This window comes from Bombina bombina, chromosome 4, assembly GCF_027579735.1.
Source record: "Bombina bombina isolate aBomBom1 chromosome 4, aBomBom1.pri, whole genome shotgun sequence".
In the NCBI taxonomy this organism is placed as follows: Eukaryota; Metazoa; Chordata; class Amphibia; order Anura; family Bombinatoridae; genus Bombina; species Bombina bombina.
This window is the reverse complement of record NC_069502.1, coordinates 740,941,425-740,956,556: the sequence shown is the minus strand read 5'-3', so window position 1 is coordinate 740,956,556 and position 15,132 is coordinate 740,941,425. Positions and strand designations below refer to the sequence as shown.

At 41.3% G+C, this 15,132-nt stretch overlaps 1 protein-coding gene across 2 annotated transcripts in view; it reads right to left on the bottom strand.

Moving 5' to 3' along the window:
* IPCEF1 (interaction protein for cytohesin exchange factors 1) overlaps positions 1 to 15,132 on the bottom strand; it is a 326,897-nt gene that overhangs the window by 146,662 nt on the left and 165,103 nt on the right. The gene's annotated exons all lie outside the window — the stretch shown is intronic.

Below are 15,132 nucleotides of genomic sequence, written 5' to 3'. Positions count from 1 at the left end.
ATATCAATTCAAACTTACTTTAAGATCAAACTGAAACATCTAACATGTTTAAAAGATATATAATTGTATTCCCTGTAACGTCTCCAATGACAGCCCACAAATACAGGCTTTCATTTTGCATATTTAAATTAACCCGGGGCACACTCCTAACGACTCACACATGCGCACTAACATCTCTTGCTGCTCCTCCAGCTCTGACTCATGATTGGAACAAACTGTGGTCATGTGACCACTAGACTAGTAACATAGTCAAATTGCGCATGTGCTAGCTAGACAACCAATATTTAGAGCGCATGAGTGAATACAGGGAGATTACGGTTTGGAAATACACTCACTTTTGACTGAAGATAGCATGGAAACAGATAGGAATTGAAAACGGAAGGTATTGGATCAAATTTGTATTATATAAAACACTAAGCAAATAAATAATGATAGATTTTGCCCTTTCTATCCCTTTAATGTATTAGTCGCCACTCCTACTAATTTAATGATTTAGAAAAGAATAACAAATATTTTATCTTAGTAACAGATTTAACCTACACTGTTTACTTAAAAACATGTAGAGCAGGGGGGCGGAGCTAGCCATCTAGCTGAGCAGACGTGCTTTGCTAGAGCTCTCTGCTGAATTAGTATAAAATAAAAGTTTATATAGCATTATAATCGCTCTAAACGTCTATAAAGTGACTACTGAGAGGTGACTGGGTCCCACAAACAATATCTACACTGAAGTAGTGGGTAACTATTTACGCCGGAATTTTGAAGGCAGAAAACCATCCAGGCCTGAGAATCAACGCTGCCTAAGACGCATGGTGAAATTTACCCTCCGGAGGGTCGGGGCTCCGCTCCGGAGGTAATCTACAAACACCTGCTGCTTAAGATATAAGTGAGAAGCGGCTCCCTTACATTACCCGACTTACAGGCTCAGACGGTGAGCACATCCATCCGTGCGGCTTCAGTGGAGAAAACGGAGCGCTCTTTCCTGAGCTCCGCATAACAGCCGGGGACCTGAAATCTGTGGCGGATTTGTCACTGGAGGACCTGAGTGAGGGAGAGAGGGAGGACGGAGAGGCGGCAGGGAAAAGAAAAAACAGGTACACTAAGAAGCAGACACCGGACTTACTGCAACTACTAGAGGTGATCATCTTTGGAGCGGCTTGCCTGTTGTCAAACAAAAAGGGCGCGAATTACCGCCATCTTTGCCTCCACAACGGCCCTTCAGCAACGGGACAGAGGACACTCAGCACTGCTGCAGACAGCATATGGGGTAACAGCGGAGCTCGCACAACCTGGTAAGACCTTGTTATTTATGATGTAACCTGTCCCTACACCTCCTAATATCGTGACACAGATACCAGTGAGTTCCGCTGCTGCAATTCTCCATCTACCCCCTTCTATCATCCCACCTTGTGCCAGGCATAAAACTATAAGCACTGCATGCTCAGACTGCTTCCCATAACCCTTAGAACTGCTTCTTGAGCCTATTGAGTGAGAACACCTGAACAATTGTGATTTATAGGGTTACTTATGAAATACAAAGAACTTTCTCCCTTTGCCAGCATTCATTCTGAGTAGCTCAAAAAGGAATCAGCTTGGAGTCTAATCCCACATCATAACTAATAATCCACAGAGCTCTCTGTTCTAAATCTCAGAAAAGTGTGGTCTATTTGTGATATAGACTACTGCATCACTGTATACCCCTGTAAAGGGCCTCCAACACCTAAATTAAAGACGGATATTACTTTACTGTTCTGTTGCAGTACCAGCCTTTATTGATACCTCATACCAGGTTTGGACACCCTCCCCCATTTCCCGCTGCCCTTAGTGACAGCGGGTCATACCCTACTTCCCTCTCCAGCTTCGCCCAAAAGGGGGCACTCCCCTGGGAGGGTGCCATACATGGACATTGCACTTGCTGTCTTGCTACTAGCACTCTGGCCACACTAAGGCTACTATACCTTCAAGTCATAGATTTCCTAGTAGAAGCCTGAGAATACATACCCTATAAAAAGCAGCATATGTGGCAAAGGGCTGCATCCAAGTTATATATTTCTCCTAATTTCAAGAAGTGAGAGGTCAAAGTATACCTTGTAAAGCCTAAAGGCACTCTCCCATTTTACAAATGCTCTGCTAATTGCACTGCTTCAGGGGAGGGGGCGCTCTTAAGGCTCTGGATCTTAACACATATACACATTGTTTTAAGCCATTTTGCAACGCCAATTTTCAACTTCTTTCTCCTCTGACCTTGGACTGAGTCTCTGTTCACAGATTGTGCCGCCTTCAGTTCTGAAAATGGCACAAGCCAACAAAAGAAAACCCAAGCCATCAGTTGGCCCTAAAAGGACTGTGGTGGACCATTTCAACCCTCAGCTTCTATCTACAAATGAAGACTCACAAGACAGCTCCAGCACATCAACGCCAGGATCAGACATGGTGACCACTACTCTTCAGGCCCTTCAAGAAGCTGCTCCGACAACTGTAACACCTTCATTTATACTATCTTCTCTGCAATCTTTACTTGAGGCACACCACTCCTCCTTTCAGTCTCAAATTACTGCCTCACTGACAGAGATGCGACGAGACCTGACCTCTACCTCAGAAAGAGTGGACACACTTGAGAGGAAGCAGGAAGACATGGTAGTTGAACAGGCTAATGTACTAGCATATGCTCAGAGTCTGGCGGAACAGCTTATCATGTTAGAAAATAAAGTAGCGGATGCTGAAGACCGATCCCGTCGGAATAACCTACGTCTTAGGGGGATTCCTGAGAGCGTAGCCTCCAGTGACTTATCTACCCACCTGTCTGAGTTCTTTAACTTTCTGGCGCCGCCAGTGAATCCCAGTGAGGGACTTATTGATAGGGCACATAGGGCCCTTCGTCCTCGAAGCCTAGCAACTGATAAACCAAGGGATGTCATTGTGCGACTGCATTTCTTTACATATAAGGAACGGCTTGTTAGGGCCTCCATGTCCAAGCCTACTCTACCAGAACAGTTCAAGGACATCATCATCTTTGCTGACCTTTCTCACCATACCCTTCAGCAACGCAAGTCTTTTGGAGTCTTCACTAAGTTTCTTAGAGCGCACAGTATAAAATACAGATGGGGTCATCCGACACGACTTTTTGTTCTAAAAGATAATCAGCAATATATTGTCACCACACTTGAACAAAGTCAGAATCTTCTGCAGAGATGGAGCTCTTCATCTTCATCTCCACCTGATACTCCACCCCAAAGCTCTTTGAATCCCTTGGTCCCACAATGGGGTCCACTTCCTCAAAGACTTCCTAAAGACTCAGCTTCAACCAGTCAGGTTCAAGAAGAGGGTGATGACTGAATATGAGACGCAGGAGAGGTGAAATAGCTACACTCTTTCACTTTTCTTTTGTTTGGTTTTTTTTTATCTCTCCACCTTTACATATAAACTGCAAGTGACTTTTCTATTGATAAATATTCTGTTTTTTTCTTGGTGATTTTGACTTACGCAAAGACTTTAATCTTAAGTGTATATGTGTCCATACCCTACCCCACCCACCCATCCCTATCTTCTTTCTTCCTCTCCCTTCTCTCTTTTCCCCTCCCCCTCTCTTTGCTTTTTTTTTTTTTTTTTTTTTTTTTTTTTTCTCTTTCTTCCAGCTTTTCTCTTTTCCCTCTCTTTTTCCCTCACCTCCCCTCAAACGGGGATATCCTCTTTTATCCAAACTAGGAACTAATGATGTACTTGAGCTTTCAGGAACGTATTTGTATCTGTTAGGTACTGCTGTCGGCGTGTTGTATCCTGCCTAAATGGTGGGATGGCCACCGACTGACAGTATACTACGGAATCCACCAATTAATGGTCACGATGCTCCCATGTGCACTACTATCTTAAATCCACCACTTGTTCTCCAGTTAAATTATATTTTAGATGATGTATACTGTAATGCATATGCCACTTGTGTTACATGGTGCCTTATTCGGTGATATACATCCCCACTTATTCGGAGATGGGCTTACACGCTACTTATGACTTATAGCGCAGAGAGGTGTTGTGTTCCACAACTGGCATACTTGATCTTTCTGATTATATGTTACGCTTATTATATATGTTACTGTTTTTTATTGCATATGTTATTGTTATATTTATGTACTACTAGCATTTGCCTAATCGGCGGGGTGGACATATGATGGTAACTAACTGACTGATCTACTACTGGTTTTGTTATCTTCTTCCATAATATTATTGCCCATATGTTATTTGTTTATGTCGGATCTCCACCTCGAGTGATATGCATAATAATGCCTATGCCATTCTGTGATGCATCCTTCCTCTATCACTACTATGCTACTAAACCTACCTCTTTTTGGATAGGCCAAAGAGATAGCTGTGATTTACAGTGTTGTGGAGGTGTGGTGCTACACAGCTGGCTTACTCACTCTATCTGTTTAGATTACTATTATTATGTTGATGTTCTCTAATTATTGTTCTTGCCTTTGTACTCCTGGCCCATGAGTGGCTCTACTTTTTTCCCCCTCCTCTGCTCCCTTTTCCACTTTGGCCCTCTGTCCTCTCTCTCCCTTCTACCCTCTTGTTCACTCTTTCCTTGATCCAGAGTCTATGTGCTTCCCCCTCCCCCCTACTCTCACTTCATATTATCTCTTCCCTCCTCTCTTTTGTATGATCTAATAACCAAGTTACTGGCTAGTACTGGCCACCTCCCCCCCACTTAAAGTACTCTGGATAAGTGTTCCAGAGGCTACACACGCGGTTTACCTTGTTTATATACCGCACCCTTTGTGCTCGAATTTGTCTGTTTTGCCTGTTTTGTATATTTTATCTCAGATTTTGCCCGCACCAGCGGTCCTTTTTTCTCTCACATTTTGAGACTGTGCTAAGTGTATTTATCTACCTTAACTACCCCTCCCCTTTTTTTTTTTTTTTTTTTTTGTCTCCCCCTTCCTTTTCGCCCTTCACCCTACTTCTCCCCCCCTCAATTACCCTCCTTCCCTAGTGTACCCCTCCTCCTTCTTGTTAGCCTGTCTGGCCGCTACCTACGCAAGGAGGAAACGCAACTGTAAGTATGCCATTCTGTTGTGTCACTCACAATGTGAGAGGGCTCAACTCCCCGACTAAGCGCAGCATTTGCCTTAGGTCTTTAGCCAAATCTGGTGCCCACCTGGTTTTTCTACAAGAGACCCATTGGGTTAAAGGTGCAAAGACACCCATTCAGTCTAAACTGTACCCGATAGTCGAGACTGCTAGCTTCTCCCAGAAATCAAGAGGAACGGCTATCCTTATACACAAAGATGTCTCATATGAGAGTGTTTCTGTTGAAGCTGACCCCCAGGGTCGATATTTGATTCTTGTTTGTAAGTTGGATGGCGCTATGTATACATTGGCCTCTTATTATGGACCCAATAAACAACATATCCGGTCATTGCGTAAATTCCTCCAGAGACTGGAGGCTTTGCGCCAAGGCCTCTTGCTTCTCGCTGGTGATTTTAATATTATCTGGGACCCCAATTTGGATAGGCGATCAGATACCACTCGCAAATCCCCTAAGCCACTAGCTGAATTGTCGCACAAATTCCGGAATTTGATCTACCGCTTTAACCTGTTTGACATATGGCGCGCCCTTAACTCGACTGCTCGTGATTATACTTACTTTTCTTCGGTACATCGCTCTTATTCGCGTTTAGATTTTTTCTTTTGTGACCCGAGTCTGCTAGATGGGGTACTTCGTGCTTGGATCCCCCCTTGCTCATGGTCTGACCATGATCCTGTGTATATTACTCTGCGATCTTCTATAGAACTCCAACGATCCTCTACATGGCGCTTACATCCTCATCTGTTCTCAGCTCCGGGAACAGAAGCTTCTATTGCTAGGGACATTGCAGACTTTCTAACTTTAAACGACACCAATGAGGTTGATGACTTTACCTTGTGGGCAACATTGAAGGCGTATATTCGAGGATCGTTCATAAAAATAGCAGCAGCTGATAAAAAGCGCAAAGGGGAAACCCTAGCGCAACTCACTATGAACCTCCGTAAGATCTCTGAGGAACATAAAATGAATCCCACAACCACACTGTCCAAACAACTAATGGACCTTAAGGCACGGATAGTTCATCTGGAGACCGAGAGGTCAGCCGTGAGACTTTTACGGCTTAAAGAAATATATTACCACAAAGGTAATAAAGCAGACAGACTGCTGGCGAATCGGCTACGTCAAAAAACTGCAGCGGCACGCATCCCCCAGTTAAAGGTGGATGGTCGGTGCATTTTGAAACCTACAGATATTGGTAACGCCTTCGCGGACTATTATGCCTCTCTCTATAATTTAAAACAGGACGGCCTAACCTTCCCCCCAACGTCTGAAATTATTGAGGCATTTCTAACTCCGTTAAATCTCCCTGTGGTTCCTCAGGATCGTATTGCCTCCTTGCAGAGTCCCATCTCGCTAATGGAAATTAAAAAAGCTATTAAATCCCTCAAAGCTTTCAAATCCCCGGGGCCGGACGGTTTTTCTGACTTATTTTATAAAAAGTTTCAAGTTCAGCTACTTCCCATTCTAGGGCGTCTTTTTACACTGGCAAGTGAACAAGGGACCTTCCCGGCCGAATTCTTGCAGGCCACTATCATCACTATCCCGAAACAAGGGAAAGATTTAACGCTTTGTGGCAGCTATAGACCAATTTCGTTGCTGAACCTTGACGTTAAGCTGTATGCTAAAATTCTAGCCTCGCGCCTTAACTCCTTGTTACCTATGCTGGTCAACTCAGATCAGGTAGGCTTTGTCTTACATCGGCAAGGTCCGGATAATACAAGACGACTCCTGAATATCTACCTTGAAGCTCATAGCTCACGTCTGCCCTGTGTCACCCTGTCGCTGGACGCCGAAAAGGCCTTCGACAGGGTGAACTGGGAATATATGTTCACTGTGCTACGACGATTTGGCCTTCCGGAGTCCTTCATTGTAGCAATCGCGGCGTTATATTCTACCCCGTCAGCAGTAGTCAAGGGCCTGGGGTTCTGCTCCAGGCCTTTTAAGATCACGAACGGCACGAGACAGGGGTGTCCATTGTCCCCGCTCATCTTTGCCCTTATGATGGAGCCCTTGGCCGAGACTATCCGGTCTTGCCCTCTGATTAAAGGAGTCTACATACATCGCACAGAGCAGAAGACTGCTCTATTCGCAGACGACCTCACAGTACTTGTATCGGACCCTCTTGCCTCTCTCCCCCATCTATTCTCGCTGCTGGACAACTTTGCCTTAGTTAGCTACTATAAATTAAATGTTCTTAAAACAGAGGCTTACGCAATCAATATTTCAGAAGAGACTCTCGGTACGCTAAAACGTACCTATAAATTTTCATGGTCCACGACCCATATTAAACATCTCGGAGTTTACCTCTCCCATAGTGTTTCGGAGATGATTGACTTGAATTTTACTCCTCTGCTATCAAATATCGAAAAGTCTACCGACACATGGAATGTTCCATCACTCTCATGGCTGGGCCGGATAGCAGCTTTTAAAATGAGCCTATTACCGAAACTTACCTATCTGTTTCGTTCGCTCCCTATTCCGATTCCTAGGTCGAAAATTTACAAATTCCAGCAACTGTGCAATAAATTTATATGGCGCAATAAAGTCCCGAGATTAGCTACCAATATCTTGCAACAGCCCTTACTGGCTGGCGGTGCAGCTGCCCCTAATATCTTGAAATATCACGAAGCAGCCAGACTCTCCCATGTAACTCAATGGAACTCGACACTGGTCAGCCGGTGGTCAGAGATTGAACAAGCGTCTCTTCCGGCTGGGTATACCTTGAGAGATCTTCTGTGGATCCCCAAGCACTCTAGACCGTCTGCCCTCCTGGCTAACCCTATTATAAAGTCGAATTTGAGATTCTGGGATAAGGTTCGTAACCTTCCGTCCATAGCGCCTCACCCCTCACCGTCACACTCCTTAAGAGGATTACTATTGTCGCTACCAGATTCTCATCCTAACTTATGGCTTGCTTTGGGCTTGACCAAGATAGCAGACCTCTATGCAGGAGACAAATTACTCACTTATCAAAGTTTCCTTCGGAAATTTAGCCCACCCCCTCTTTTACACTTTGAATTTTGGAGACTACGTAGCCTCCTCATATCATGGGGCTTTGATACAAGCTCTTTGAGAACAAAAACTACCTGGGAGGTGAGATGGGACTCTCAAACCCCACCTATCAAACTCCTATCCATTTCGTATCTTGTACTCATGAAACCCCCAGTTTTCTACAAATCTCCCCCGATTCGGCACTGGGAATCTTCCCTGGCGGTCTCACATGAACCACAGCACTGGCGGACTGCAGTCCAACTCACTAAGAAAGCGATACACTGCACAACTCTGTATGAGTTGTTTCTCAAGGTCATGCTTCAATGGCATATGACTCCCATTCGCTTGTTTAAGATTTCGCCAGTCAACTCACCTAAATGCTGGAGGGGTTGCGAGGACATGGGAACCCCTCAACATATCTGGTGGTCTTGCCCACAGATTCAGCCGCTCTGGCAGAGAGCAATCCGGTATTGCTCTTCGGGGGGTATTTCAGTACCTCTGTCCTCAAGTTCATGTTTGTTTCACATCTTGCCCGGTAAGCTGACCTTACCTCAAAAACTGTTCTGTATCTACCTGTTCCTGGCCGTTAAACTGGCTGTGGCCCGTATGTGGCTAAAACGTGTTGCACCCTCTTGGGAGCAAGTGACCGACATTTTGGACTTTGTTAAGAAAATGGAGTCCTACGTCTCTCACATCCATGGATCAGTGGACCTTCAGATCAAAACTTGGGCATATTGCCCAAAGTAATTCTCTCTGCAAATAATACGGGGTGATTGTGGTTCTTTGGTGTTGGACCGACTTAGCGCTATATGAACACTTCTACCCCTCCTCATCCCCCCCCCCCTTACTGAACCCTCCCTAAAATTCCATCCCTATACCTTTTTCTGGTCTGTGTGTGTGTGTTTTTTTTTTTTTTTTTTTTTTTCCTCTCCCTTTTTCCCCTCCCCCGCCTATTAAATAGCTCGGCACAGCCTGCATTTGTTTCGACTAATATACCTGATCTGTAATGTTTTATGGTTAAGTTATGATATTAGTATGCACAACTATGATAAAACATCTATACTCTCTTTTATTATCTGTGATTGCTTTACATATTGTAATTTTCTGTTAATATTGTAATATGTATTATTGATATGTATGTACATGCTTTTGATGCTCTTATGTTCATACATTTTTTCAAAAACAATAAAAATTATTCTCAAAAAAAAAAAAAAAAAAACATGTAGAGCAGAGCTTCCCTACATAAAAATTAGTCTCTTTGGTCAGTTTCACAAACTAGAGGTAAAAATGTACCAGATTGCATTTGCTGCATTCTCATCTATTTCCATAATTTAACAAAATAAACAGAAAATGACATAGATGATCTACAATACTTACACACTCTCAATTGCTCCCTGCATTGTATCACATGACGAAAATGCATACATTGCTTTCCAGACCATTTGCAATGTAGCTGATAAATACAGGTTTTAAAATAGAACTTCCCTTGCAGGGAATTTAAGTAAAAGTGGAATTCTGTCCATTATATGCATGAGAAAGATCCTATTCCATATATAGCCAGGCTATTGTAGCTGCCAGTGGGCAGTTTTATTGTTCGGCTTTCTTGCATTTGTTTTAACCGCTTCACAACTTAATTTTCTTTTTTCTTTATCACTAATATATAGCTGTTAGCAATCTGTGATGGCCAACAGCAACAAACATTCTGGCAGAAGCAGATGATATATATTTAATGGATAGGGCATGGGTCGCAAATCTACAGCACAAGTGAACACAGTGGCACACAAAACAAATTTGCTGGCACTAGAGCTTTTTTTTCTTCTTCAATCTATTTCACTGGTTTTCAAACCTGTCCTCAGATCTCCCTTACAGGCCAGATTTTGAGGATATCTGAACTAGAGCACAAGTGAAATCAGTTGATTAGTGAACATGGTTATTTTACCTGCTCTCACCTAAGGTAATCCTGAAAATCTGGCCTGTTAGGGAGGCTCGAGGACAGGTTTCAACTATGCTATACATCAGGGGTCAAGTGCTACAAAAAAAAGTGTGGGAATTTACCAAGATTTCCACGACCCCTCACAATTAATATTGATATATATATATATATATATATATATATATATATATATATATATATATATAGTATATATACAACCACACACACTGTATTTATATGTATATAATCTATAAATCTATACACTTTGGTTAATGAAAGCAAATTAAATCAAATGATCGGTTAAATGGTTGCCTTTGGGCCAGAGAATCCTCCTCTGTCACAGAGCCTCACCCACTTAAGATGCAATAGTCCTATTTCTGCTGAGGGGAGCTAAAAAATCCCAAGCCAAACATAATTGTAAGCACCATGTGTTACACACAGTGTGGTGTGATCACACAGCAGGACCACTGACAGGCTTGCACTTAGTGTATTGTAGAAAGTGTTACAGCCCATTACTAGAGGATCTCACTGTCTCTCTAACCAGAATTTGCTCCATCTCCTCCCACCAGCAGCAGCAGTGTTTATTGAAGCATTTCTGTTCTCTGTCCAGAGGGAACTTAGTTCCTCCTGCAAAAATAGTGCAGGAACTTCGTTCCCATGCGTTCCCACTCGACTTGACCCCTGCTATACATCATGAATTAAACTTTAATTGTTGATCTATATTAGGAATATAATATATACATTAAAAGTACAGAACACGTTTAAAACGGTTTCTTCCACATTAAGATTCTTTGGTTAAAATATTTAATCATCTACTTATCATACCAGATTGTGCATTATTCATTGCACTAAGTCATGCAAAAACGTACATGAGTAGTAAATTTGTTTTCTGAAAATTTTCAGTTATGTCTATTTTGACTCCTCCTGTATCATGTGACAACCATCAGCCAATCACAAATGCATATACGTATATATTCTGTGAATTCTTGCACATCCTCAGTAGGAGCTGGTGATTCAAAACGTGTAAATATGAAAAGACTCCATTTTGTTTATGGAAGTAAATTGGAAAGTTGATTAAAATTGTATGCTCTCAACACCCAACCCTACTGAAGGAACTTACAAGACACTAAAACTCTCCTCTAATTTATGCCTTAATGACGGGCATTCTTATTACATTTTGATATTGTAATTTGTTAACATGTCCAACGTCTTGTCATGTTTTGTACAGAGTTTCAATAAAATTTGCATCTTTTAAAAAAAAATTGTATGTTCTATCTGAATCATGAAAGTTTAATTTTGGCTTGAGTGTCCCTTTAATGTATTTATTATGCCTTGTAGAAGTGACAGGATTTACATTCAGAAGCCCATTGACATTTGGTCATAATAGAGGGCTATGTATGTATATAGCAACTGGGAAATAAGTATGAAGTGAGTCTATGAAAATGATGTATATAGCCAGAAGTCCTACACTAAGAATAGCAGTAAATAACCGTGTCTCATTTTGTCACATCATATATTTTTCAGATTTGGCAATGCAGTCCACAACATCCATGAAGGCAATTACACTACTTAACCCCTTAATGACCACAGCACTTTTCCATTTTCTGTCCGTTTGGGACCAAGGCTATTTTTACATTTTTGCGGTGTTTGTGTTTAGCTGTAATTTTCTTCTTACTCATTTACTGTACCCACACATATTATATACCGTTTTTCTCGCCACTAAATGGACTTTCTAAAGATACCATTATTTTCATCATATCTTATAATTTACTATAAAAAAAAATATAAAATATGAGGAAAAATTGAAAAAAACACACTTTTTCTAACTTTGACCCCCAAAATCTGTTACATATCTACAACCACCAAAAAACACCCATGCTAAATAGTTTCAAAATTTTGTCCTGAGTTTAGAAATACCCAATGTTTACATGTTCTTTGCTTTTTTTGCAAGTTATAGGGCCATAAATACAAGTAGCACTTTGCTATTTCCAAACCACTTTTTTCCAAAATTAGCGCTAGTTACATTAGAACACTAATATCTTTCAGGAATCCCTGAATATCCCTTGACATGTATATATTTTTTTTTAGTAGACATCCCAAAGTATTGATCTAGGACAATTTTGGTATATTTCATACCACCATTTCACCGCCAAATGCGATCAAATACAAAAAATCGTTCACTTTTTCACAAATTTTTTCACAAACTTTTGGTTTCTCACTGAACTTATTTACAAACAACTTGTGCAATTATGGCATAAATGGTTGTAAATTCTTCTCTGGGATCCCCTTTGTTCAGAAATAGCAGACATATATGGCTTTGGCGTTGCTTTTTGGTAATTAGAAGGCCGCTAAATGCCACTGCGCACCACAAGTGTATTATGCCCAGCAGTTAAGGGGTTAATTAGGGAGCTTTTAGGGAGCTTGTAGGGTTAATTTTAGCTTTAGTGTAGTATAGTAGACAACCCCAATTATTGATCTAGGCACATTTTGGTATATTTCATGCCACCATTTCACCGCCAAATGCGATCAAATTGAAAAAAAAAGTTAAATTTTTCACAATTTTAGGTTTCTCACTGAAATAATTTACAAACAGCTTGTGCAATTATGGCACAAATGGTTGTAAATACTTGTCTGGGATCCCCTTTGTTCAGAAATAGCAGACATATATGACTTTGGCGTTGCTTTCTGGTAATTAGAAGGCCGCTAAATCCTGCTGCGCCTCACACGTGTATTATGGCTAGCAGTGAAGGGGTTAATTAGGGAGTTTGTAGGGAGCTTGCAGGGTTAATTTTAGCTTTAGTGTAGAGATCAGCCTCCCACCTGACACATCCCACCCCCTGATCCCTCCCAAACAGCTCCCTTCCCTCCCCCACCCCACAATTGTCCACGCCATCTTAAGTATTGGCAGAAAGTCTGCCAGTACTAAAATAAAAGGGTTTTTAAAAAAAAAAAAAATAATTTTTAGGATCCCCCCCTTAGCCCCCAACCTCCCTGATCCCCCCCAAAACCGCTCTCTAACCCTCCCCTCTGCCTCATTGGGGGCCATCTTGGGTACTGGCAGCTGTCTGCCAGTACCCAGTTTGCAAAAAAAAAGTGCTTTTTTTATTTTTGTTTGGCTTTTTTCTGTAGTGTAGCTTCCCCCCCACACAGACAAACCCCCACCACCTTGCTGATCTTTTTTTTTAAAAAAAATATTTAGACATTTAAACATTTTTTATTAATACATTTTCTGTAGTGTAGCGGTTCCCACCCGCTCCCTCCCCGTGCACGCGCCCGCGTCCGTGCGCGCCCCAGCTCATCCCCGCCCACGATCCCACCCCCCCTGCACATAACCAGGGCCATCGATGGCCGCCACCCGCCTCCCGGTCCGGCTCCCACCCACCAACGCAGGGAGCCACCGATCTCCGGTGCAGAGAGGGCCACAGAGTGGCTCTCTCTGCACCGGATGGCTTAAAAAGGTTATTGCAGGATGCCTCCATATCGAGGCATCACTGCAATAACCGGAAAGCAGCTGGAAGCGAGCAGGATCGCTTCCAGCTGCTTTCCACACCGAGGACGTGCAGGGTACGTTCTCAGGCATTAACTGCCTTTTTTTTGAGGACGTACCCTGCACGTCCTCGGTCGTTAAGGGGTTAAAGGGGTATGAAACCCAAAAAAATGTATTTCACGATTCAGATAGAGCATGTAATTTTAAGCAACTTTCTAATTTACTCCTATTATCAATTATTCTTTGTTTTCTAGGAATCTTTATTTGAAAAGCAGGAATGTAAGCTTAGGAACCGGCCCATTTTTGGTTCAGCACCTGAGTAGCGCTTGCTGATTGGTTGCTAAATGTACTTTTTTTTTTACTTTTATGTCCCTTAAAGTGATAGGAAAGTGTTGTATGATTCAGATAGAGCAGGTAATTTTAAGACACTTTTAAAATCACTTCTATTTTCAAATGTACTTTGTTCTCTTGGTATCCATTGTTGAAAAATAATACGCACATTTCCTGCACTAGTGGGAGCTAGCGGCTGATTGGTGCCTGCACACATTTGTCTGGTGATTGGCTAACTAGATGAAGCAAATTTGATAATAGAAGTAAATTGGAAAGTTATTTAAATATGTATTTTCTATCCAAATCATGAAAGAAAATCTTGAGGTTTCCTGTCCCTTTAATTTATTTTAAAAGAGTTCTAAATAAGCCCATACTTTTTTTTTTTATTATGGGAACTATTCTATGTAGGTAGTAAACCCAACTAAGATGTATGTATACAATATTACTGATTAACTGCATCACATATTTAAATGTATTAGACAAGGATTCATCTATGTGGTGGATTGTGGTCAATCCCAATATCCCAATATCTAGGCTGAGCACATTTTTTTTTAAATAAATATAAATCATAAACCTAGAAACTTACCTGACATTAAAGGGACATTAAACACAATATTCTTTTATAATTCAAACAGAGCATACTATTTAAAAAAAAAAAAACTATTATAAAATTCAAGATTTCTGAACATATTGGGTTAGCCAATGACAAGAAGCATATATACACAGCCACCAGTCAGCAGCTAGCTCCCAGTAGTGCATTGCTGCTACTGAGCCTACCGAGGTATGCTTTTCAACAAAGGATACCAAGAGAATGACGTATGCTAGATACTATAAGTCCATTGAAAATTAGTTTAAACCTCTATGTTCTATCTGAATTATGAAGATTTAATTTTAACTTTTATGGTCCCTTAATACATGTATATTAGATTAAAAAAAATGATTCACCTAAAAATACAAATAAGATGTTTTCAGCTTTGTTTTGGCCTAAATATTATACTGAAATACCTCATTTTTATAAAACTGTTTGGACAGTATTCATGCATTTGTTTTCTCTTGAGGAGTCAACCATATCTGAGTAGAGAAATTCTTGATCTGAATTAGCAGCAAGAGTGAAATCTACTCAATGGGTTAAAGGGATACTGAAACCATTTTTTTTCTTTCATGATTTAAATAGAGCATTAAACTTGAAGCAACTTTCTCATTTACTCCTATTATCAAATTTTCTTCATTATCTTAGTATCTTTATTTGAAAAAGCAGGAATGTAAGTTTTGGAGCTGGCTTATTTTTGGTTCAGCACCCTGGGTAGC